Source organism: Labrus bergylta, chromosome 20, assembly GCF_963930695.1.
Source record: "Labrus bergylta chromosome 20, fLabBer1.1, whole genome shotgun sequence".
Lineage (NCBI taxonomy): Eukaryota > Metazoa > Chordata > Actinopteri > Labriformes > Labridae > Labrus > Labrus bergylta.
The window spans coordinates 13276545-13302971 of record NC_089214.1 but is presented as its reverse complement, the minus strand read 5'-3'; the positions used below and the strand labels follow the sequence as shown (position 1 = coordinate 13302971).

At 39.6% G+C, this 26427-nt stretch overlaps 1 protein-coding gene across 3 annotated transcripts in view; it reads right to left on the bottom strand.

Annotated features, from left to right (window-relative positions):
• The window catches only part of myripb (myosin VIIA and Rab interacting protein b), a 117315-nt gene that overhangs the window by 31923 nt on the left and 58965 nt on the right, over nucleotides 1-26427 (bottom strand). The window lies entirely within an intron of this gene.

The window sequence follows — 26427 nt, the reverse complement described above, 5'->3', positions numbered from 1 at the left end:
TGGCTTTTTTTTTTTTTTGTGCCACTTTCACACACAGGGGCGAGGCTCGACTAACACAACGCACAGAGACAGATTTACAGTTCAAGCAGGCAGAAACCCTCAAACACACTTTATTCATTTCCACACCACTCATCATCATTTTATACAGTCACATTTCTTATTTTCAAAGATTATATGCAAAAAATCATTCTCACAGACATGCTCATTTACATGCTGATATATTAGAGTGCAACTATTGAGTAACAGCAGTGTTAGCGGGGGTATTACCTTTGTATATAATTAGTCTGTGCATGATGTAAGAATATCCATATACTGATAGCCTGTGGCATACATTAATAATTCACTAACTGGCCACCTACTTCCATTGTGTAGTGCAACAGAATGAGTGGACTTTGGTACTGTATGTGAATTAATATGTGTTAATCCACACTTTTTCAGTTCTATTTGTAGTGGCATGAATATAAATAGTTAAAAATGTAATGGGTTTGATGTCTCCATTGTCTTCAAATACTCTTAATTGATAAAAAAAACATGATCAAAACACTACCAATAAAATCCGTCTGTTGATACAGTGGTAATTATTCTGAATTTATTTCTCCAAAGTCAACAACATAGAAAGACCAACACGGAAGAGATTTCCTATCATGAGTAAGAAAAACATTGTGATGTATTTTGAGGGGAATCCTGCTGTTATAAATACTCACAATCCCACAAAATCTGCTGAAATAACCCCCATCAAATGCACCATTCCCTGCTTCCTTGGTTTTTGTTTTTTTTGTTTTTTTAGCTGTAATTCACTTTAGAAAAAGGAAACTATATATTTCTGTGACCTTTAATGGTTTATGAGATGGCTTTGGAATGAGATCAGTAGACAGGATGGGGATATTTTTACACTGTTTGTTTTGGTCATATAATTGGGATTGATATAAATGTGACATATAACCAGCCTCTTCCATTTAAAGGATCCATCATTTTAAAATCAGAACCTCTTAATTTGAACTCAATGACCTTCAAATCCACAAAGATTGTCGTGTATGCCAAAACGACAATATGGAACAGGGACTGGAACATTTTCATAGACTGTGAATGTCCATGACCAAGGTCATACAAGTCATTCAGTGTCAAATAAACATTCACACTCAACATACATGGCTCATACGTCATTGACTCAATTTCTCTCGTTATGAAAGAGCAAGGAGAAAGTGAGAGAGTACACTTTGCGTACATGATTAAATGCTTTATTTAGTACTTGTACATGTTGGCACCTCTGCTCAATGAAGAGACAGGCGGTTAAGGGAGAGGGTGAAAATAGCCGTGCTAATAAAGGGAATCTGAGTGCCCCTGAGGCTGCACTGGCTGCCACATCCATCCCACCACTCTCCCTCCTGCTTCTTAACCTCCCTACACACTTCCCTCCCCTCCTCTTTTCTCAGTGGATTTATTATCCTCTGCCTCTATCAGCGGGGCTGCTCAATGGGCCTCAGCTCCTTAATTTCATGCCACGGGTCAACCCAGTCGCTCTAAATGGTGGCCGCCGAGCTCCAGCGGAGAGGCCTGGCTCCTTTTATCTCCCTCTGTGCCCGAGGAAGAAGGCACAGAAATGAATCTGGATGATCAAAGCGTCATTGAGGTGGCATCATACGAGGCAGAAATACAGATAGGTTCCACTGATACTCTGAAATGAGCTGGAGCAACTGGGAGCAACCTCTAAACTGAATCCGGTCACGTTAACGAGTATTGGAGATATGTTAGCAATCCTAATTTAAACATACCTGTAAACCTGAGTAGCATGCATGGTCACACCCTCAGTGTAAGATTAAAAACTGACTGCTTGCTAAATCCCACCTCTTTGTTACCGTTAACTCCATACCTCTGGAAAGGTTTTAGACCGTTTTCAAAAGTAATTGTGGCAGATCTACTTCTCAAAATCCTTCTTTATTATAAAACTTTTGAAGGTGAGTAGAGCGGTAGTTTAAAGCAGGAGAGATGGCAGAAAAAGTTAACCCCCGAATGGGTGGACATGACGGAGTTCAGGGCGACCATCTGGCAGCATGCATGCCTCTGAGCATACAGGGGTCACTCCTGCAAGTGTTTCCTTATGACAGATTCTTAGATGTCTTTACAAATATGAAAAAATTACTCTCAGACATTCTGCAAACTTTACAAATAATTGTGTTTGGCCAGGGGCGTGTCCTTGCTCCTAGCTTGTAGACTGATGTCTGAAGACACAAGGATTACTTTGACTACTGATTTGAAACTCTGCCCACGTTTAGTATAAATATCCAACATTTTAACAAAATGTATGTCTAAAAATTGAAACGACATAATATAACCTCTTTTAAAATATTCAAGATTAAACATTTGCAATCTGCAGTGTCATTCTTTTCATACTTTTGATTAACGATTTATTTTGGGTTTTTTTGTTCCTTTAATGGAGAGATAGGACAGTGGATAGAGACAGAAATCAGGGAGAGAGAGAGTGGGGAATGACATGCGGGAAAGAAGCCACAGGCTGGATTGGAACCTGGGCCACCCGCTTGGAAGACTAAAGCCTCCATACATGGGGTGTGCGCACTAACAACTGCGCCACCAGCGGCCCCATACTTTTGATTAACATGTTAATATTCAAGTCGACAGCACACCTAAAAACCAGACACTTCAAAATTATTTTCCTGTTGCTGGAAAATTTCCAGGAAGAGTTTTGCCTTCAAATACAGCTTCCCAGCGGTGAAATGCTCTCATTCCCAATCCTGTCACTCAAATTGGCACAAAAACAGATGATAACTAAATACAAATTTAAGCTAAGGCATCTGCTCCCTTCCAGGCCAGGCAGCTACACAAACTTGATGAAATTAGCCAAGCTTTCCCTTTCAAAGAAAAAGGAGTGAGAGAGGGATTTAGGACAGTGGGAGAGGCGTCACGATGAATGAAGCATGACATCTCTTCCCTGGGGGGGATCTGATCTAAAAACGAGGAGAGAAGAGAGTGGAGTGGATAAGCAGAGGCTTTCAAGCAAGTGCAGCACTGCTGTGTGAGCTTCGGCAAATACACATTTCATAATGAGGCTGGGAGATTCCCTGATGCTGGGCTGCTGCATAAATAAGTAAGAGGGATTCCTGTGGATGGTCTCCTGACACTGAATCTACACATCCTCTATCATCACTTTGCCTTCGCTCAACTTAGTGGGATCCTTGGGAACTGACGGCTTCCTTCTCATCTTCTCTGCAGACCTTTTGCCCTCTATACTTCAGAAGATTGATTGCACATCTAAATAGGGCCTAAAAAGAAATATATTAAAGAATATGCAGAAAGAGTGCAATAATAAGCATCAGGCTTTGCTAAGTTTCCATCTCCCCTGGCAAAGGGAACTATTACCATAATTGACTTTCTGAGCCTTCTAATGAATTGGTTCAGCTTCTGTTGAGGCTGCTGTTGGGATGTGAGTTAGAGGAGAAAAAAAGGCAAGGGGGATGATTTTAATAGAACATCAAACAAGCTCTCATCTCTTCTGCAAACTGGCAGTGTGACTGTTTGTGTTAATAGAAGAAATAAAACTGAAAATTAGATTGTTATCAGCTCCCGGGTTAGATCAAAGCGCATGATGTTTGGGAAGTTATGACACTCGACTTGAGAGGTCTTGATGAGTAAAAACCATGGGGAGTAATTATGTGTCGTGAGCAACAAGGGCAACAAGCTAAACAAACTAATTCCAGGGATAACTAGATTTGAGTCCATTTATTTAAAAAATTAAGGTTTGGTGAATCCGTATAAAAAAAACAAGGGCTCTTTACACTTTTTCTTAGGGTAGCCATCACAAACATTGTGCAGACGTCTGACTTAACACAGGATGACATGTGAAGATATCTTCCTTATCCTTCACTCTCTGCATTGTTCATGTATTCATGTAGCTCCTAGCAGCTCTGATCACAATCATCCGGGGTATAGAAGCATCCACAGACAGAACTGGATTAGTCGTTATGCAGATGATACGTTACTGTTCCAACAAGACTTTAAAAGTTATCCCTATAGAAATCTTTTACAACTACGCAGCTAACTGATTAATCAAACGCTCTGCAATAATATGGCAGCCTTTGTATTACCTGTTTAACTGTGTGAAGAACTAACATAAAAGAATAATGAGTAGCCCGCCATTCGATGATACCTGACACATCTGTGGACCCCTTAAGAAGAGAGTTTCTTTACTTCCTCCAAAGTGACATCAAAGGTCAGAGTGGAGATTAATTGTGCTGTTTACAGACACCAAAAGGGGTAATGGGAATACAACTTTTGCTGGAAGAAACAAATATAACACAAATATTTAAACTGCAGCACAAATATTTCCTTAGCTTGAGACTGCCGATTAAAAAGAAATGCTGCGCACAGGAGAAGCAACATAAATATTGATTAATGTCTATTATGAGGAATGGGAGAAACTCTGACTCCAAACAAGAATTAATGGGCTGTCATTAACATCTCTTGTTGCTTCCTTTGGTTTGTGTGTGTAGATGTCAGAACAGATTTGTTAGAGAGGGAGAAAACACAGAGTAATAAATTCAAATTTTGAAATGAGAGAATAAAGATTACTGGAGACACTTTGATGAAATCTGACTGTGTTATTGCATACTGTATGCGTATGTATATATTTGAGGCATGTAGATTGTCAAGCACTGTCATCGCTAAGTACTTTTCAAATGTTTTCAGGCATTGTTTTTGCATATTCATCGCAGAATTTTCTGCTGTCTGCTTTGCTGTAATCCAATGCTAAAAACAAAAAATATATTCAGTGATGGCAGAAGAGGCCTAAGGACAAAGTACAAGGTCGTGGGTCAACTGCTCAAAATGCCCACAGTATGAGATTTAAGGGCACGGTCAGACTAACCTGTCAGTATGATTTAAAATAGCGTCTGGTTTACAGCAGGCAGGAAAACAACACTCACAGCAGTGGTTCTGTACATAACCTTTCCAGGAATCAGCGTGTATGTTGATCATCTGCATTTGCCTCTATGACTGACATTCGGATAGGCAACAAGAGGAACATAAAAAGAGCTTAACCTGCATATTAAGTGGGTATTAGCTTCACTACTTTCCCTCTTTCTTCTCAGGGCATTTAAATGAACAGACCCCTATGGAGATGAGACAGTTTTGCAAAACACTGTTACACTGCAGTTTCAATGTCTACAAGTTGAATTGTGTTCCTGCAATACTGCAGAATTTAACCTAGACAGCTACAGCAGGTTTCACTACAAAGCATTCTGCTCCATTCACTTCACTTACAGTACTATGTCTCTAAAAAGTCTACATTTAAGCAATTTTCTTTTCCATTTCCTCGCCCTGCTACCTTTTCCTTTAAAGCCCTAAAGCTGTCTCCTTTACTCTCCATCTCTCTCTCACTGTCTTATTCTCTGTTTCTCTCTTCCTCTTTATCGCCCGGCTCTCTCATCAGGCCTTCAGCATGCAGGGTGTTACGGATGAATGTGTCGGCAGCTTGGAGAGTCAGTGGCACAGTATGGAAGACTAAAAATGAGTTATATTGGGACAAATTGCTCTCTGACAAAGCAAGAATAAAGGGACAAAGTAATACAAAAATGTTCTCAATGTGCCTGGTTTCAAAAAGAGAAAGTGCTGAAATTTTAGGACTGTAATGTCACATATTCGACTCTATCAATGAACCCTCACCCTATGTAACATACAAGGACTACTACTGAGGCACCTAAAAAATAAACTACATGTCAGAAACAACCCAAACTCAAAATGACATTTCTTTAATCAAACATTATAGGTTATGTTATGAAAATAATCTGACCAAAAACTAATATCAATTAAAATTGATTTCTTTATCATTTTTTACCAAGTTTGTATGAAAATGATTGGAAATCTGTGTCTGCAGTGCCTCAAGCCCCCCTGATACTGTGTTTTATTCTATATTAGGAGCCATGATGAACATAACTCCATTTATCAGAACTAAACAAGCAGAGAGGGCTCTTTATAATTGGGTTCCTGACCAAGTTGAAATATAAGAAAATAAATATATTTCTACATATAAAGTCATCCGAGAACCAAATGGCTCACGAAATAAGACAAATTAGAATTATAGTATGAAAAACAAACAATAAGCAAACCTCTGGGGTCCACAGCTACCTCAGTTGGTAGGATTGGGGATAGTAAAAAGTAGGGTGTGACCTTTAACCTCCCATAGGTTTATAACAGGCATTAGAGCTAAATAATCAATTTTATACCATTAAAGTCATCACACATTCTCTGTGTGGGAGGGAAAGAAAGATTTCTGAAATGTTACATAAAACTCCCACTCAAAGTCTTATAGAAATCCTTCAAACCCATATCCTCCACAAGGTTAGAAACCCAACATCTGACACTTGATATACTGGTATCAGTGCATCCTGATACAACACAAAAATCCCACTGCATCAGATCTAGATCGCAAGATGAATATACTGTGATATGAGCATTGAAACTGCACTTCTGTCATTGCACTGTAATATAATCGTTCATTATCCTCTTACTTCAGATGTTTTGAGAAACCCCAGCCGACCTCAGTTTATACCGGGAAGCTTTTTGTCCAGTAATGACCAGAATTGTAACTCTGAGAGCCAGATACAGTATCAAAAGGATCAGTGATTTTTAGAAGACTAAAGAGCCCAATGAGACTGACCCCAGAAGTAATCTATTTACATTTTTCTAGGAATATGGCAATTACATGAATTTGGACTTCAGTCATGATATGACATTGTCTGGCCAGATGTCACATCATTTGTTGTTGTTCAGCTTTACATGTGGGTCAATCTAGGGATGGAGGATTGTTGGTCACTTTGGAATGCTTCACATAGTCCAAATTGTTATCAACAACAGAGCTACTGGGTTTTAACAGACTGCGGTATATAGACATATATTTCCATGTGGATGTAAGGTATAGAGCATATGGGAAAGTGAGATAATCTGCTCTCCGCCTCCTGCCTCTGCACAGCCAGAGCACCACATGGGATTTTGAGCAGAATATGCAGAGAGGCAGAGTTCTGCAGCAGCCCAGTAATGTTGGAAATGTAGTGACAGAATAGATTGCGGTTACGCTTTCCACCACTCAAGTCTTACTCCATCCGGATACAGTGTGGATGATAAAAACTGCAGCTTCTAGCAGGTAATTATGTGCAGCTGAAATTATGATATTATATGATTAGAGGCTGAAAGAGGCACATGTCTGTACAGCAAATTAATTAGTTTGAACTATAAAGCTCATAATGATAATTCAATCTCCAGACTCAGTAAGGTGTCATCGCTGTTTTGTATTTTTATTTGAGGATTTTTTTAGGTCACTGTTGGGAGTGGGAACCGTGGTTTTATCCTCTTAATGTCATCAAACACCTCCGCCAGGAAATGAAAATCCACTGAATTAACAGGATTTAGAGATTACACAATGAATGCTTACAAAAGCCTTTAAAAATATTATTTTAGGTTTTTTTTCTCTGCTCACCTCAGGTGTAGTGGGAGAACTTTAGTGTGCCTTGCATAAGGATATGCTCCATTTAACTTTTATATTTATTGTCAACTGCATATTCAAATTGATTTTTATTTAACAGACTGACAAAAAATAGTCCATCATTTGAAAATGTGGGGAATTATTTTTAAAGATTTGCTTTAAAATCCCAAACTGAGATCAACTTTAATCAATTGCCTTCAGGTTAGTTTGTGTATCCATACAAATATCAGCTATTTTGACTGCTTTTGACTGAAATCATTCTGTAAAAAGACCCTAAAACATATTCTAATTGCAGGATTATAGACCGATATCTGTCAAATAGACCAAGAGGTTGGGAGATACTTATAGGCTATATGAATATGGCCATGATGTTTATTCTTTAATCACAGGGTAACTGACAATATATTAATCAAGAACCATGCATCCTGAAGAAAGTCTTCTTTCCACAAGGTTATGAGCCCCAATTTTAAATCTGATTCTTCATAATATACTGCCTAATATCAGCAGTATAGGTACACTGATAAAATGTAATAGTATATGGGGTAGAATGAAAAAGGGGAGAATTGGCTAAAGGTCATTAAACTGATTCAAACAAACAACCGTGGACAAACAGGGAGAAAAGCATCCCCAGGCTGCCAGAGCCCGGTGCATTCAAGTGTCGGTCTGAAAGCCTGTTAGGGTGCAGAGGGAAGCAGCCTGACAACACCACACTACACATACCCCTGTCACCTGCCAGAGAGGAGCAACAGAGGGGAAAGAGAGGGCAGAGGAGCACAGGGACGGGGAAATAAAGGGCATTTAGAAATGTTTAGAAAAAATGTCATTGCTTTGATTGCATTGTAGATCCCTGGCATATGGGGACATAAATGTCCAGAGGGTCTATTTATAGAAGTGCTTTTATATACAGCCAGCTCTATGTAATCCATGTGAATCAATCTTCAGTGGAAAACAGGGAAAGGAGGGAGACTGTCTTTGGCTGCAGTGGCTCTTTTAAGATCAGTTTGAATGTACGTGCCTGTAAGCTGTGAAAGAGATTTTTTCTTTTCCAGTAACATAGTGTTTCAGAAATGTCAGAGAAGGTGACAGAAGTGCTAAATGTTTAAAACCCTGAACATGGCCTAGGCCTGGGCAACAAAACAAAAACGATAATTATCGCATGTAAATTATCCTAATATGAATATAACCAATATTCAATAAAAAGTTGATAAAGTTAAACCTATAATTAAACCACCCAAACTCTGGGAGAGGGGGGGGGGGTAAAGCGCCTTTAACACTGGTTGCCACTCAACATTAAAGAGAAGTAGAAAAGACGATGAACAGCCAATCATGTAGCAGGGTTATGGGCAGGCTTCCAGACGTTTGGAGCAAAATGCACACTTTCACTCAGGAGCAAAAATCAGCCCCTAAATTTGAAAGAATTCATGATTTGCCAATTATCGATACAGACTGATGTGAATTTTTTTTACATTGTAAAAACTGTATGTTAGTCATATCGTCCAGGTCTCCTATGACCACAGGAATGCTGATTAGAAATGTATAAGTCTAAATGAGTCCCTGTAAGCATGAAGTCAAACTGTCTGCAAAGTGCCTGCAGCCTGAGCAGAAATAAAACGTTATCCAGATTAAAAAGGTTTAAGGTTGTGTTTATGCTGCACGTCCTTAGCTTTAGAAATCTGACATGAATGCATTAATGTCATTTATAACACAAGTAAAGCTTTATTGTTTTATACACCAGCGGGGCTGCATGCAGCTGGAGAATAATCAGATTTACACAGTATTTTTAATGTTTTGAGTGCAGATTGTTGCCTGTCAAAGACTGAAACACTGAAGAGCTTTGTGTTTGAATTCCAAACACAAATGGGAAAAAATTATCTTTAAAATCCATATCCACAAATCCAAACACTAAAACAAGCATGTCTGTCTCTATCTTACAAGGACAACCCATGGATACTGTGAGCATGACCTTTGTAAGGTAACAAATGTTTTACTCTAATAATAGCCATAACAAACTTCCTTTTAAATCTAAGTGTGTTTTTTGTCAGTTAGCATGTGTGTGTGTCTGCAAGTAATCCTTCTAAAATCATTGCTGTGTTTTGGTGACCTAAGGGCAAAAGTCTCCACTCGAGTACCTTCCACTTGAGTGTGTTTCATTGGAGAAAAAGCATCCAAAGAGAGGCCAATAAAGTGAGCCATCTCTCTGCTCCCATCATTAGGCAACCAATGGATTGCCATGCCTCCCATACAAGCCTTTGGCTGCCCTCATCACAGGAGCAGATCCCATCAAGTTAGTCACACAACACCAAACAAAAAACTAAATAATATCTGCTGGAAGAGCAGATTCTTCTCTGGTTTTTGTCTCACTGCCTATCTACTGACTGTCCAATCTCTGTATTTTCTTTTCCCCTTTTTATCACACCTCTGACAAATAGTATTTAAAATGCAAATACAGGTGTATCTATTAACACATATGGCATTGGGAGCATATCAAGTATTTTAACAAACAGATGAAAAATAAAAGCTTGTTTATCAAACTACAGTGCCAATACTGCTTAAAGAGCCCATATTATGCCCTTTTTGGGGTTCGTATATTTAATCTATGTACCTACTTTTGTATGTTCACAATAGCTAAAGTCCGAAAAAAGCATCTGTTTTCATGTACTGCTCCTCCTTGCTCCCTCTCCGCTCTGAGTCCGTCAGCTGCACTCTGTCGAGCCCACACTGCAGAGCCCCATGTGGGCCAAGTCTGCTCTGCTCTTTTTATCGAGGGGGGCTAGAACCGAGCGTTACATGCGGCTAATGCTACAGCTAACAGGAGGACGTAGGAGAAGCCGCGTTTCTGCGGACTTTGAATTTTTGCACATAGATGTGCCTAAACATGCACAGGACACTTGGAAAACACACTATAGGGCATATAAAACCAGAAAAAGCATAATATGGGACCTTTAAAATGGGATGAAAAAAGATCAAAATTCAGTAATTAATCGCAATTCTAGAAGAAAATATGTGTGCCATCCCTATGAGACATTAAATGCACTGCAAGAAGATCTACAATGCTCAGTCAAAAACCGACAAACTCCAAAAACAGAAAAGTGATACATATCCAGTCGACACATCAGAAGTGCTCCGCGTAAAAGCTTTAGAGAGAGAGAAACCAGGCAGAATATCTGTATTTCCCGACCACAAAGTGATAGATATCTTTGGGGCAGATTTTTTTATGGGGTTTGGGAGTTCCGACTACAGAACAAAAACACAACCATATAAAGTGTACCAAATACAGCAAAAAACTAAAGAGACATAACAAATAAAGCATCCTAAATCTTAAGTTATGAAGCTGAGTCATATTTCACAGAGAAATGGTATCAGGACATTTGAAGGACATTTTCATGGTTGTGTTGACTTTTGATCATCCGATGTGTTTCAGAATTAGCATTGTTTCTTAACTTTCATCACGCATCTAATTAAGTCTTTTGAGTTGTTACAGCGGTTAACAATTGTCAGCAACCATACTAACTGTCACCATCTTGAAAAACAAAAAATAATGTGTGGTCTAAATCCTGTCGTATCTAGTCATGCTGCTACAGCACAGCCAGACCAGAAGTGAGGCTGAAATGAGCGAAACATGCAGCTGACTCTCACGTTAAGGGAGTCAGGAGAAACAGTGTTGTGTTCTTGCAAGTTGTGGTTCGCCATCAGACCAGAATATATTTCAAAATGCTGCATCACTATCACTCAATATTTTTGGACCTCCTCTGACCTGTGACACAACATCCTATTTAGTATCTGAGTACGGGCCAGTTTCGTTGGACTGAAGGCGTATGTGTTGGTACCTTGAGCTCTGAAATGACACACGCCGGTTCAGAGCAAACAACACTCTCCTGACTCAGTCTGGCAGACAGGGCGTGGGAGATGGACGACGATGAATCATTGATGCTGGGCACACAGATCACAAACAAAACACACATGCACACTAATACACACTAGATAGATGCAGAGATACACACACACACACGCGAGCAAACACACATTTATCTCCTCTCTTACTCATGAGTCCTTCCCCATTTACACCGTGCTGTTCTTCTCTGTATCAGCACTGATTTTGTTGTGACAGAGACAGATGGAGGCATCGAGTGGGGTAAGGCTAACCAAAAGCAGAGGAGAAATTTCTCTCAGCCGTTTACTTTGGTCTGAAATCACACTAATAGCCACTTTTGACCTTTGATCTTCTGGCTCACCTCTCACAAAGATCTCATTTGGCACGTTATGTCATTGTCTTTTCTCTGGGGGGTTTTTTTCCATCAGAAACTAATATCTATCTTATATTGGTTGAAGAGAGGGGTCAAAGAGATAACCCATTTTTTTATAGAGAATTTATAGAGGATCTGTCAAATATTTCAATGTTCGGCCACAGAGAATCGGAAGTCAGATGACTGTGTGTGCTATTCTGCTCCTCCATGTACATATTTAGTTGTTGGCTGTTCCTGTTAAGTATTGTATTGTTTCGTATTGTAAGAGATTGTCATCAGTCTATAACAGTGTGGTCATTCGCTGCATAGTCAGGCTAGAGACCGTCTCAGAGGACTGTATATCAGGAGACAGTTGGTGTTCTGAAGTAGGAGCGAGGAAAACAGATTTCAAATAAAGATGGATGCATTAGACCAAATAAAAACAGCACCATTCATCAGCTATAATGGCTCCTTTGAGAGGCACATACCCTGTTTGACAAACAGATCACAAGACAAACCTTAACAAAAAAATACCTCACAATGTTTGCCTTCAAAGTATTTCAGCATGTTGTTTGACTTCTGCATTACATCTTCACTCTCCCTTTAAGTACAAATGTAACCTCACAAGTATAAAGCGTGCCTCAACAGCATCAGACACGCCTGAAGCCAAATCCCTCGATGGATCGCAGCAAAAAGCTCATCTGTAAACACCATTAAGCATAGAATTATAGAAGCCGAGTACAAGCATCACAGGAGGTCATGAATGTTAGAGTTCAGTGATCAAGCGTATTTGGACGACCCATGCAAAAGCCACTTCTGTCTGTTTCAGCTCCTGCATTGCTGCTTTTCTTTTTCCAGCTCAGCTTTGATCATTCATAAGACCCTTTGCCCTTTCTTTTTCATGTCACACACACATGGTACTCCAGGCCAGGGCAAGGGGACCTCTGCATTATTCATACCAATGCCGTCACACTGAGTAATTGAAGCCATGAAGCAGGGGAGTGGGAGTGGGAGAAGGTGGGTGGGGAGGGGGGGGGGGGAGATAGACACCTTCTCTCTCTGCCTCTCAGTTGAAATTATTTTGATCATTATCAATGACCTCTGAGTGTGATCAGTGCAGACATCAAGGTCATCCTCTCCATCTGAGGACAAAGTCAGTGGAAGAGATCAGGGAGGCAGATGTGTGCACAGGCCTGCTGCTAATGCCCTTACTGGCTGCAAGTATTTCACTGAAGGACTCCAGACAGAAGTAACTTTCACATTAAATGTCAAAAAATACGTGATCATTACAGAAAGAGACACAAAGTGTATTTAATAATTGACACCTGATGAAGAGGGGGGAAATAAATGAATGAAATATGTATTAAAGAACATGAATAATAGATGTATTATAAATCATAAATGTACCATAATTATCATACATTAATCTGTCATGAGAAGTATGTGTTCAACAACATACAAGGGGCTCATTTACAATGTGTAGTGGTTTCATATTGCCTTGTGCATTCGATATTAAACTTAAATAAATGATAAATGACTCTTACCAAGCTGTGCATATAATCTCTCACACTCTCTGTATACTGTATATATTTAACCTTGGCTGCTGTAGCTTTTATGTTAAAATAAGGGCATAAAAAAATTATACTTGCTGTATGTTGCCGTGTTTAAAATAAGTGCTATGGGAATGTCACCTGGTCTAACCCAGTCAGAATCAAACTGTGACTTTCACATGAAAAACAACAATCGCTATCACATTTGCTAAATGAGGGATGGACTGAAAGGAACATGAGACCCCACCTGAAGCTACCGAGCTGTGTGTAACGGGCTTGAAATCATGTTCAGCTGGTTATAGTGGAATGATTGTGTAACTACTGTTTTTCTCTCTCAGCAAGTGTTATGATAAAAAAAGATGCCCTTTCAATATTTTACATGGGGCATTTGTTTGGATGTTCATTATTAATACGGTTTGAATAGGATCTTCATTTCGAGTAGAATTTCCCCAGTAGCTGCTAAAATGCTCTTGCACTGCATGTTGTGTATGTACACAAGTTAATATATGTGTTTCCTATATTTGTATATTGGGACCTATAGTAACATTTTGGAACTGTTTCTTCTCTTTAATAAAATTGGTCTCTAGTTTATCCTGTGCATGTGGACAATGACTTGCATAGAGAAATCCACAAGTGATGCAGTACTCAGTCCTTCTAATGATGTAAAACTACAGCACGCATTAATAAGTGGCAGGAACACTTCATGATATCCTACAAGGTGCAAACAAAAGTAACATGGGCGTGAAAAATAACTGGATTCACAACTGTTTGAGTTTTATTATTATTGTGAAAGACCAGCCGTGCATATGTTTAATGAAGAAGGAAATACAATCAACATCTTTATTAGAACTCAGGGGAACACAATGCATTTAAGCTAGTAAAACTGCAAAACAAGTTCTGTTTGTTTACCAGAAAACACCACAGGGCACCTTTAAACAAGTGACAGAACAGAGTAATCATACTGCTGATTGAAAGTGTAAGTCTCCTGCTCTGTTCATGTTCATTCTGTATACTATCAGGCTGTGGTTGTGCCTGCTGAATGAAATGTTAAAAATAAATAAATGTAAATGCTAAAAGCTGATGCAAGGACAGGCATACTGAAACAACGACCCACAGGGGGGATGTAAATGCTGGATGCTAACACACATTTTGAAACACTAAGCCAGTGTTATTTGGTTATTTGTATAGCCCAAAACAACAGCAAGCATAAAGCCCATAATGGTGAGACAAATGAAGTGCATAAGACTCGGAAGTCAGATTGCTGACCAAACGCTGACCCAAGCCCTCCTTTAAACCCTCTCTGTCTTCACTGTCAAATTACAGCCAACGAAAGATCAGAGTAAAGTGCACCAGGTTTTATGGCGATTGTGTTTCTGTGTTTTTTTTGTGTGTCATTCAGACAAAGGTCACTTCTAGTGTCTCGTGTGGGTTTGCTCATACTTTGTCAAAAGACCATTAGAGAAAGAGCCCAAGTGCTTATTCAATATTTGGCAACAGATGCAAGGGGAGAACTATTGATACATTTTACATTATAGAGTGTTGTATAACACGTGATAACTGTATTATATATATCATAGAGTGAGTAGATTCATCTCTCAGGGGATGACTCTACTCAATAAAATAAAGAGGGCTCACAATGTGTAATGGTCTCTTTGTGCGTTAGAGATTATACTTTTGTGATATAGGACTCTATGCATGCGAGCAATCTCTCTCTCTGACTCGGTATATTTGACCCTGGCTGTTGTTGCATTTATGTAAACATGATGACATTCAAATCAGCTTTACATAGCCATGTTCAAAGCGTTATGGGAATGTCACCTTCTCTGACCCAGTCAGATTGAAGCTGTGATTTTTATTGTGTAAAATTACGATTACATTTTGCGAAATGAGGTGAGTGACTGAAAAGAACAAAAGAACCCACCTGAATTTACTGAGCTGTGTGTAACAGGATTGAAATGATGTTCAGCTGGATATGCATGCAGTTCTTGTGTAACTTGTGCCACTGTTGTATTACCCTTGAATCATTTTCTTACATTATGTGGAGCATAGTGAATGTTAGTCATGAACAAGAGCTGCATGATTAAGAATGATCATCGATGTGATTTTGATTTCTTCCAACATTTCTCCAGTAGATGCAAATATGCACTTGTGCTGTACATTGCATGTATATACACAAGTTCATACATGTGTGAATCATTTGTGTTTTCACTTAAAGATCATAGGTTCCTTGTGGAGTTTGTTACCGCCCGTATTTTACACAGCTGTTCTCCTATTTTGTTTATCCTGTGCATGTTCACATCAACACAAAACCGCATGTACTTAAGTGAAACACTACACACAGTCCTGCAAATGGTTTAAACCCACTGTATAGTCATTAACAGGCGGCCTATAATGCCCATTAAAATTAAAAGCAGTGAAGAAGAACACAAGATCACAACATGCATGCAAACAATAGAGAATTTTATACATTTCAGTGTATTATTCATTGCGAGTTCTGGTTTTGCAAATGTTTTATGAGGAAAGAGATGCAATCGACATATTCTGTAGAACTCAGGGGAACACAGTGGGTTTAAGATAGTCACTGAATGTAAACACAAGTTCTGTTTGTTCACAAGAAAACCCCGCAGGGCACCTCATGCACAAAGTGCAAAATACAAAATAATCGTACTGCTGACTGTAAAATGAAAGTTTTCTGCTCGCTTTATGTTTATTTACTTAGCTCTGAGTACGCTGTACTCCTTACTAAGAGAAAACATGACGTAAATGTTTAGCATGGAAATGCTGGACAGCTAATTGCAAAGACAGGCATTCTGAGGGAACAACCCACATGGACTGAATGTAAACGCTGGATGTTATCAAACAAATCTTTAACCATGAAACCATGTGTTATCTCTACTGCCTTGGGCTACATAGAGCAGATGTAAAAATACATTAACTTAATTTGACTCGGAAGTAAAATCACTGCCTGGTCAACCATCTCACCAATACATTTACACTGTAAAACTATAGCAGTAGTTGGATAAAGTCAAAGTGCTACATATTTTGTGTGTGTGTGTGTGTGTGTGTGTGGGTGGGTGGGTGTTGTTGTGGTGTTTGAGGAAAGGGATTAGCGAGCATGACAAGCTCATACAAATATGTTTTTCGCTTACAATCAGCCTAAATTCTCCCTTCCCTTTTCTATTTGTCCCCATGTGTCTCTATATTTGTTTCATTCTGTCTTTGCACTCAGATTTGTGCATGTGTTGATGTTTGAATATGTTTTTTGCAGCAGTTACTTTATCCTACATGTTGTGATACATCTCTGTTAGCCTGAGATAGTGTGTGTGCAGCAGTGTGTTTATAGTCGGCAGAGATGTGTGTGTGCGTGTGTTTATCTGCCTGCAGGTATTTGGGGGAGCCAGGTGGAGGCCATTTCATCAGTTCGTGTCCTCTGCAGGCAGGCGGCCGATCTGATATTTACCATCAGAGCATCAAGAGCAGACTGAGGAAGAAGAGGGAGGGAGGTTCAGAGGATATATTACATCCTCAAGCTCTCTGGCTGGGAAAAGTGTTAGCTATAACCAATTTAACCAAGATGAGTGCACTGCAGAAGGTGTTAAAGTAAACAGAGTGCAGAGATGTGCGTCCTGTGGCTGTTTGGTGGCGTAAAAATATAATCGAAGCTGAAGCCAGGGAAGATTCAGCACCTCAAAGAGAGGATTGGAGAGAAGGAGAGCTACAGAAAATTAGAGTTTGAGAGAGAGAGGGAGAGAGAGAGAGAGAGAGAGAGAGAGCGAGAGAGAGGGGGCCTGAAGATATTTAGAGAGACCTTCATTCAAATTGCATGAATCTAGAACCCAGGGAGCCACTACAGAACCTGCAGGGAATCCACAACCTCTGCAGGTGAGAGCAAATTCACTTAACACAAAAAGCACACCGACGCAGCAGTTGTCTAAATTATAATTGAAACAAGTGATTTTCATCTTCGATAATCCTCCAATCAAGATGAGTACTTTCATGGTTTAATTTGTAAAATGGCAAATTTGATGGAGAAACCTGCCGCAAGATAACACAGTTAGCACATTGCTCATTTCAATTTACAATAATATGAAATTGGGATAAACTGCAGGTAAATTCTATTAGCTAATGGTTTGCACTTTAACCTATATCAGAGGTGATAAACAGTTAATCAGTCATCAAACCAGCCAGTCAGAGTGTCAGTGATGCTCACAGTCGTGGTCTATCCCCCAAATATTTCCTTTGATGACTCACTCAGGGTGATAAGTTTGAATGCTGTTGTATTGTCCTATTTTTGTGTTCCAGGTTTGCAAAAACCAACAATCATAGGAAATAATATGATTTTTTATTATTTCCGTACTTCGAGATTGATGAAAGTTAAACAACTATTTCATAACTAGCTACAGTTTGACATGAGCTAATGCATTTGACCACTCCCTAAATTGATGTTTCACCATTGATAAAAAAGTCAGCCACCAAACAGAAATGTAATCTCAAAAATTGTTGAATTGAACGCTAACGTTAGCTGTATGGTCTTCACTTTCATTTGTAGCAAAGTCATTATTAAATGTTGTGTGAATTTGAAACATGCCAGGGTGTAGGCTTTCCTCAGGGGTTTCACTATGCAATGTCTTTTTAGATGCTCATCAGTAGAGAGTTTGTAAAGTTATGAAGATTTGAGTTGTCCCTATGGCTTTAAGACCTGAAACACAGCAGTATGGTATCGTTAATAGCAATGATATATCCACCATGAGCATGTCATCAGAATGGCTGTCATGTGTTTAAAAACAGGAATCACACAAATGAAGAATAGAAGAACGCTAAATAGATCAGTTAGTCTTACAGGAGTGTATTAGTGTGCATGTGTTAGTTTGTTCAATCTATTTAATTGTGTGTGTGTGTGTGTGTGTGTGTGTGTGTGTGTGTGTGTGTGTGTGTGTGTGTGTGTGCGCCTCTGTTTGCATTTGTGTAAGCTTGCCACTTTGATATCTCTCCCACTGCCAGCCCTGATATGAACGAGAGCTTTGATCCCCTATGAATGAGACAGCTCCACCCGAGTTCTCCTGCTGCTGTTCGAACAAATAGCCCAAAAGACACTGAGGCAGAGAGAGAAAGAGAGAGAGAGAGGGAGCGAGGGAGGCAGAAAGCAGGATTCCTATTGTTTTCCTAGTTGTTCTGATTGCTCCAGGCCGCTCTACACACTACAAGAGGTCCGGTGGTATTTAATCTGCTGACAGCTTGATAAAACTGAACCGTCCATATTTGTTAAATGATAAGGTATCTCTTTTTTTTTTAGTGTGCACAAATTAGGAATAGTACGTTACACCAGAAATGAGTAGCTTTCTGCATGTTATAATCCTCTGCAGCAGACACAGATCCACAGCAAAGATGGCGGAGTAGTTGTAAAAAAATAAATAAAGATGCATTACAAAGATTACTTTGAATTAAAATGAATGATTATAGCAACTGTTTTCATTGTACATATCATATCAGGCTTCTTAATATGATACAAAAAACATTCCTAGATATACTTCATCATTCACTTTCTTGGGTTTTTCCGTTTTTACTCCATGAACAGATGGTTCTATGAAGAATTAATGAATGCGCTGATTAATTAAAGTTTACAAATGAACTCAACAAAACCAACGTGTGAGCTGTACTGCCAAAAACAAATGCCAGGAAGTTTGGTTATTTATGAAATGGAACAGGGTTAAAGATGTGCAAGAAGTTTCCAGTCTGCACTCTCAGAGCTGACCATGGGGGCAAACAGACAAGCAAACAGGGAGCCGGCCCACACCAAAGAAGCACAGGAGGTACAGCTTTAATAACATCGGATGATTTTAAACAAATGAGATCAAACAGCACTCCTCGCTCAGGTGGGAAATCATGACTAAACAAGGTGAGCAGTGCAGTCAGCTCTGCAGCGAAGCATCGGCTAAGCCTCATTTAAAGTGCTGAAAAATGGGCGAGGAGGCGCAAAGAGACAGAGGCCTGAAGCGATGCACAACCATTGATATGCAGGGCAGAGAGAGAGAAAGAAAGAGAGAGAGAGAACTAATGGTGAGTACAAACACACCATAGGAGTTTCTCTGAACTCCTGCGTACAGGGAAACAGGGATACTGACATTAGCATATTCAGCTAATTGTTATTCATTTACACTGGCTCCATTTCCCACAACATTAAACCCACAAAGCCCATGTGTGTAAGACGTGTGAAGTGCGTTTCTTAGATTTATGCTGCAAGGAAGAGAAGTGGGTACCTGCCAATCTTCTGATTGTTCGCCAAAGAAAGTGTACAGCGTGTATTATTCTGTTTTTCACATGAACTCCATCCTATTAAAAGTGGGCTGAATCACTTCCCTTTTTGTTTTCTGGAGCCCTCAAAGCATCATGAATCAAAATGTATTCTATCTTTGTCATTAACTTAACGCAAAGTTGTTGGATTTATTTCATCAAATTAGGGCCACCGAAATTGTCTACTTTTGATTTTCCGACGACTGAAGAGCGAAATAAAAATTCATTAATCAGTCAATAAGTTGAGTTCACTTGAGTATAAATACTTTCGGAGATATAAATACAACCTTCATGTGAGAGTTCACCTAACTCTCTAAAATGAAGGTGTAAAATCAACAAGGGCCGCATATTAACAGACTTCCCAGCATGCTTTGTTGATCAAAGTTAAAAATAATAACACAAAATAGTTCTGTAGTTAATAGTGAGCAAACGTGAGGGAAACAGGCTGTATGTCTTTGGCTTGTGTTACATCATGGCTGTTTCTTCCAATAATCATCAAAACATTGTCTGCCATGATTACGTATTATATACATTTAAATGAACTGCTATCCAAATTATCTTCATTGAGGAACTCCAGACTTAAATCAATTAACTTAAACTCGTGTCAATATGTTGATGAACACATTAAGTTCATTTGAGCTAATTAATATTCATAAGGGAGCAGGGGAACTAAGTCAACATTTAATGTGTAACACAGTAACTCTCAAGCAAACACTTCCTGTAATACGGCAGGGATTTAACTTATTTCAATTTTTAAACCCAGGATCTATCACAACAGTATTTTTTTCTGACTGCTGCTTGTAAAACCTTTGTTTTACAAAATCAATCAATTTTTTTTTGTCCAAACAGTTACATCAGTGTTACATGTCTGCTTTTGATCCACTTTTCACTTTCTTTACAGGGAGCTCTTGAGTTGACAGGCGATGAATGTGCAATGAGTATGAATATCCTGCGGTGCCAATATCTTCTTTCTTTATGATACAGAGAGTTCGTTGTGGCAGGAGATCAGAAAGTGCGATCAGCCTGAGGCAGGGATGAAGGAGCAGGAGAGTGAGGAAATGAGTGAGGGGTGAAGTTGGAGGAGGGGAAGAAGAAAGATTACTATTCACCCTGCATCTCAGAGTAGTTTCTATCATGCCAAGCCAAATCCATGTGGAGAAAAGGAGGAGGAGAAAAGGCAGTAGAGATGTTAAAGCCTAGTGAATAGCATCAGACTTAATTCTTTCTAATCAGAAAGCAGAGATCCACTTCATAGGTCAATGAAGCAGCTCACATCCTCTACTGCCAGCCGATCAGGATATGAGACACGGCAGGCAGCTCTGCGGGGTGCCTCCTGCGCTGGAGATGTTTTTGATAGATCACATCTGCAGAGCCAGCCACAGAAGTACAGAGCCAGGATACAGAGCGAATAAAGAGTCACTACAGACATTAAAATTTCTATTTGAGTGAGTCAGTGTGCAGCAGATGTTTCAGAGCTATGAGGCCATTCATTTGTAAATGTTTATACATGGATTTAAACTTATTAACTCAGATGCAATGATAGAAAAAAAAAACATACTAAAGTTTTTAACCAGCAGTCAACAAATACCTAATACCTGAACTTTGTTTAAATCTTTTGGTAATATATATTTGCTTCATTTAGAAAAAGGGACAAAGAAAAATGCGTCTTACTTTTTGTGTTTGGAAGTAATGACTCTGTGCTCGTCTTTTTCTTCGTTTTTTTAATACCGTAAAGACCATCTGAGGAAAAAGTGCACATGTTTGGTGGTCTGGCTGGTTTCCACAATAGAAGTTTTTACTGTCCTGTTAAAGCAGATATGCTAGGACAAGAGCTGTTGACTTCAGTGATGCATAAACAACTAGAGCATTTCTTGAGATATCTCTCTCTTTACAAAATCTAACTCTAAAGCAACCCAATGAGATTCATCACAGACTATGGACGTAGCATCAGTGACATCATCAATTGGCTTCTCAAGAGGAGTTATGAAGCCTTATGATGGCATCCACCATATTGGCCATGCTGACTCCAACTAAGTTCCAACTATTTGAAAAATAAGGCACAGAAGACGGAGTAGCATATTACCAATGATGACAAGTGATGGAAAAAAGCTACAATCCAGCATCCTGTCAACAACTTAAAAAGAGTCAGTAGCTTCTTCCTAAAAAATGTAATTATAGACTTGTTCAAAAGTGTTGCAGCTCAATCGTCACTAATGGGCCTCCATACCTGTCGAGGCAGAGTCAGTATTGGTATTTCCCCCAGCCAATGACAGCGCTCAGGTGAGTTAAGGAGTGGATACAAATCATCGACTGGACGTAATTCAAACTGGTAAATAGGACAGACGCAGACGTAGCAGCAAAGAAGAGACGATGTAAATGTTGTGAGGTGAAACGGCAAGCAGATGAAGCACATTCCAAAACGAGGGGTTAGCCTTCAGTTCACTTTCACCCCCAGACGTGGAGTGGGACATGTAATATCCCAGGAGGAGGGGCCCAGTTTGAATGTTGTGTTTACAAGCTGCAACAAACATTTTTACTGACTCTACCTTTAAGGAGAGATGTAATTAACATAATAATGATAATACATATATGTTTATGTTTATAAGTTTAACTTTCAAACCTCTCTGGCAATTGCCTATAACACAGTCCTAGAAAGGAATAACAGATTTGTGACCAATGAATGCAACACACAAAGGACAAACAGAACTATGGTATAAAACAGCACTGCAGGGTGTTGGGAAACTACAAACTACATATTGAAGTGTGTGTGTGTGTGTGTGTGTGTGTGTGTGTGTGTGTGTGTGTGTGTGTGTGTGTGTGTGTGTGTGTGTGTGTATGTATATATTCTGGTTTTAGATCCACTTTGTGTCAAACAAGTGCTGTCACCAATCCCACTAACCCACAATAAAAACAACAGGGGCTTTAGCTTCTGTTCTGATCCGCTAGCCAACGTAATATGTAAACCGATTTAGGAATCATGAGATTTCCAATCACCTGCTGCACGAGCACTGTGAGCCACAAATGACCTAGTTCACTTGAGGCACTCATGTGTGGGAGCCTGTTTCTTTAATCATGAAACGATGGGAATCACCAAAAACACAGCTCAGGTCACAGGAACTACAGGATGCACTGCTGCACTTTAACTGGGATCAAAACTGGAACTGGAGTGCTTCTCTGTTTAGAGGTGTAACTGATTCAGTCTCACCCACACACACACACAAACACACACACACAAACACACACACGTATGGAGGAGGCCTGGGAGCTGGAGGCTGACCAGCAAAGTCAGAGCCATAAATGACTCAGAGCAATATATTCAAAATAACACGCAACGGTTTTCACACGACTGACAGTAATTAACACACCCACAAGAGGGAACAGTCAAGGTTTTGTGTGTGTGCGTATGTCTTTGTGTGTGTGTGTGTGCATGTGTGTGTGTACCCCATGTTTACCAGGATAGCAGTGATTTATCACCTCACCCTCCTCTGGAGAAAAATACTTTCATGAAACACAAGAGGTCACACAATGGGGAGCTATTGCATGCAGTAATCCACACATACACACAGAGAAACAGGTACTGCACACACACACACACACACACATACACACACACACACACACACACACACCCTGAGATTGCTTCAAGGCTGAAAACTCAGAGGTAATTAATTTGAAAGGAAAGTCTCGCACAAATTGCATTAGGAAAATTCAAGCACGATTTCTGATTTAGGCAATGTTTCAATTAATAAGACTGAAGTACTTAAAAAAGATCTAAGTCAAAGCCATGTCGGGACCTCCAGGAGATGTTTGAACTTAAATCATCAGTGCAAAGTGTGTGTGCAACCTGCCAGCCTCTCTGTGTATGTGTGTGTGTGCTGTCATGCCAACTGTGTATAAAGTGCAAATTGCAATCGAGAGTTACGATCGACTGGTGGCTCCTGTGTCAGCCGGGTTGGACACAAGACAAGGCCACCACAGTGAGGGAGAGAAGAGGAGGGGATGAAAGGATGGAGAGAGAGAGAGAGAGAGAGAGAGAGAGAGAGAGTGATTAGTGGCTCTCCTTCCTGATGCCTGCTGCTCATAGAGATGAGGGCTTTATAAGATGGGTCAGCTGTGGTTTTCAAACTGCTTCAATTGATGACAAGCTTCCTGGGTAAAAAATCAATTTTCTCATGCATATTGAATGGTTAATAGTTAATGGTACATGGACTTGGATAGCACCTTTCTAGTCTTCTGGCCACTTAAAGCGCTTTTACACTACATGTCCCATTCACCCGAGTCTCCAGCGTAAAGCACATCAGTAGGCTACTATTCCATTCACACTCACACAAATTTGGTGTTCAGTGTTCTGCCTGACACTTCAAAATGTGCAGGAGTATGGAACCCCAATCCTTCCAGGCTGAGAGAAGACGGACTCTGCCACTACCACTGAGCCACAGCCACAAAACTTCTATATAGATTCTAGAGCACATAGCTGTGACTGCAGAATGAAAAATTGCCACACACATCAACTTTCTTCGCCCCTAATGTTGCTCTGTGCCATTTAAAAGTTCACCCACAGAAACTGATAGCACTGCAGTGTGACAAATGAGTATGCGAACCTCAATACTTCATCTACTGGGGCTTGCAGCTTGCTGTTTTGGCTCTTTATTGGAAAAACACATACGAATGACTCCTGCAATATATTGTCCCTCCAGCTGCTAAAAGAAACACCAAGCAAATAGGCAGCAAGACCCAAACAGACACAGACATGTAAATGCCTTATTAAATTGGACACATCGGTGGTGGTTTAAACACATTTTCTTCTACAGCCTGGTGCTGCAGGGCAGACCCTTACTTGTCTAAGGCTAGTCCTACTCAGCCGCTATGATAAAAATACCCCCGCAAGGAGGACAGGAAAAGATCACACTGTGACTCCCAGCCTCTGCTCGCCGCAGGAGCATGTCTGGCAGCAGCAAGAGAGTTCATGGACTATAAAGCACCAGTGTCTTTATAAACACATAACTGCTATTGTTATGGTAAAATGAATATTCATGTGTTTGACACACACGCACTTAAATGCCTTCATAAATGATGTCTTCATAAAGAGGCAGGGGGGACTGAACTGAAGACAAGTAATAGGCTTTGCAGTCCATGGAAAACATCACAGTTCTAGCCTGGTAAAACTTTGTTTAACAAAATGAGGTGGGAGAAAAATAATTTTTAATAGAACGCAACTCAACCTGTAACAGTAGACCAACAAGGATTCTGACGTTTTTGAAAAAAATGGTTTCTTTAAGAATCTAATGATCCATTTCACTTTAAATCTCTAAGGATGTCATTATTATTCAGTACTTAGTGGACAAAAACAAAACAGCATGAAGTCACAAGTACACTCCTTAGTAGGATTACAAATCTACAAAATATATCTGTAAAATTATTGAGGTAGAACAAAAGGGAGTAAATGCCTCAATGTGCCAAAATTTAAATGTGCAAAAATCAGCAGTACATCCAGGATTGAGACTTTAATAAATGAAAAAAATAAAAAAATAAAAAATTATATATATATATATATATATATATACACACACACACACACACACACACACACACACACACACACACACACACACATATATATACACACACACACGTTATGTAAAGGTAATGGTGCATCTCGGTGGTAATGCATGCTGCACATCAGCACCTGATTACCATTTACCTGACAAAAGGATAACAAGTAGATCTGATAACACGTTTACCTATTAATGTGGTAATAATCGTCAAATTCTCCATCTGTTGAAAACAACCACAACCACACTCCCTGCGTTTACTGTCTTTAAGAAAGGGACAGATGCTACTGTTAGGATGAGTGGGATATCTGTTAATATGAGCATGTGCATTTGTGTGGTAATATATAAGTATATTTAAAAAAAAAACGATTACATTACTGCTGCAGTATTGTTCTTAAGTGCTTGTCGGCTCCTGGGGCCCCGAGTCGATCAACTTCTGCTTGGCCTTTGGAAGAAGGCCGCCCTAATCACGAAGAACCAACAGAATAATTAAATGTGTATGTGTATGTGAGCGTGTGTTTGTGTTAGTGTGTGTGTTGTGAGTGTGTGTGTGTGTGCAGATGTCAGTCAGCTACGGTTACATCGCCATGACTATGCCAGAGCTCACTCAGACTCCCATTTAAAATACTGTGAATGCTGCACTACTGCTGCAGGGGTGTGTGCAATCTTGTGCATAGAGAGGTATGTGTGGCTTGGTGTTTGAGCTTGAATGTGTATTTACAGATGGTTTGTTATGCACACACACTGCAATGAGGTGTTTCCGTACATGGAGAATTCAATCCCCTTGATTGAAATATAAAAAAAAAAAAGATTGATTTAAAATGCTCAGTTAGACTGTGTGTGCTTTGATGTGTTTTACAGTGTCCATGTGTTTGTTTGTCAGCCCCTCCTGTTTGTGTGTGGGCTGTATATATGTATGGTATAGGTCTGCAGCAGATGCCATAATCTCCTTGCAGTGATGCATTAGAATGAGATTATGAAATCCATACATAAGTAAGAACAGGTTGTCCCTTTAGTGTGTTGCTATTTCTGTACACACACACACACACACACACACACACACACACACAGACACACACACTATATACTGTGCACTCTATGGCTGTATAGAAAGGAAGAGAAAGGTTTAAACATAGAGGGTTGAACTGTAGCTGAAATGTTAATGTTGTAAATAGAGAGTTCTCAGATAGAGAGAGGGAGTGTGAGAATACAAAAGAGGACAGCACCAAAAATAAAGCAAAAGAAATGAAAGAGGTGAATAGAAATCAAACAGAAAGAGGAGTACTCTAATTTTACATTCATAACAAAGGGAGAATTTA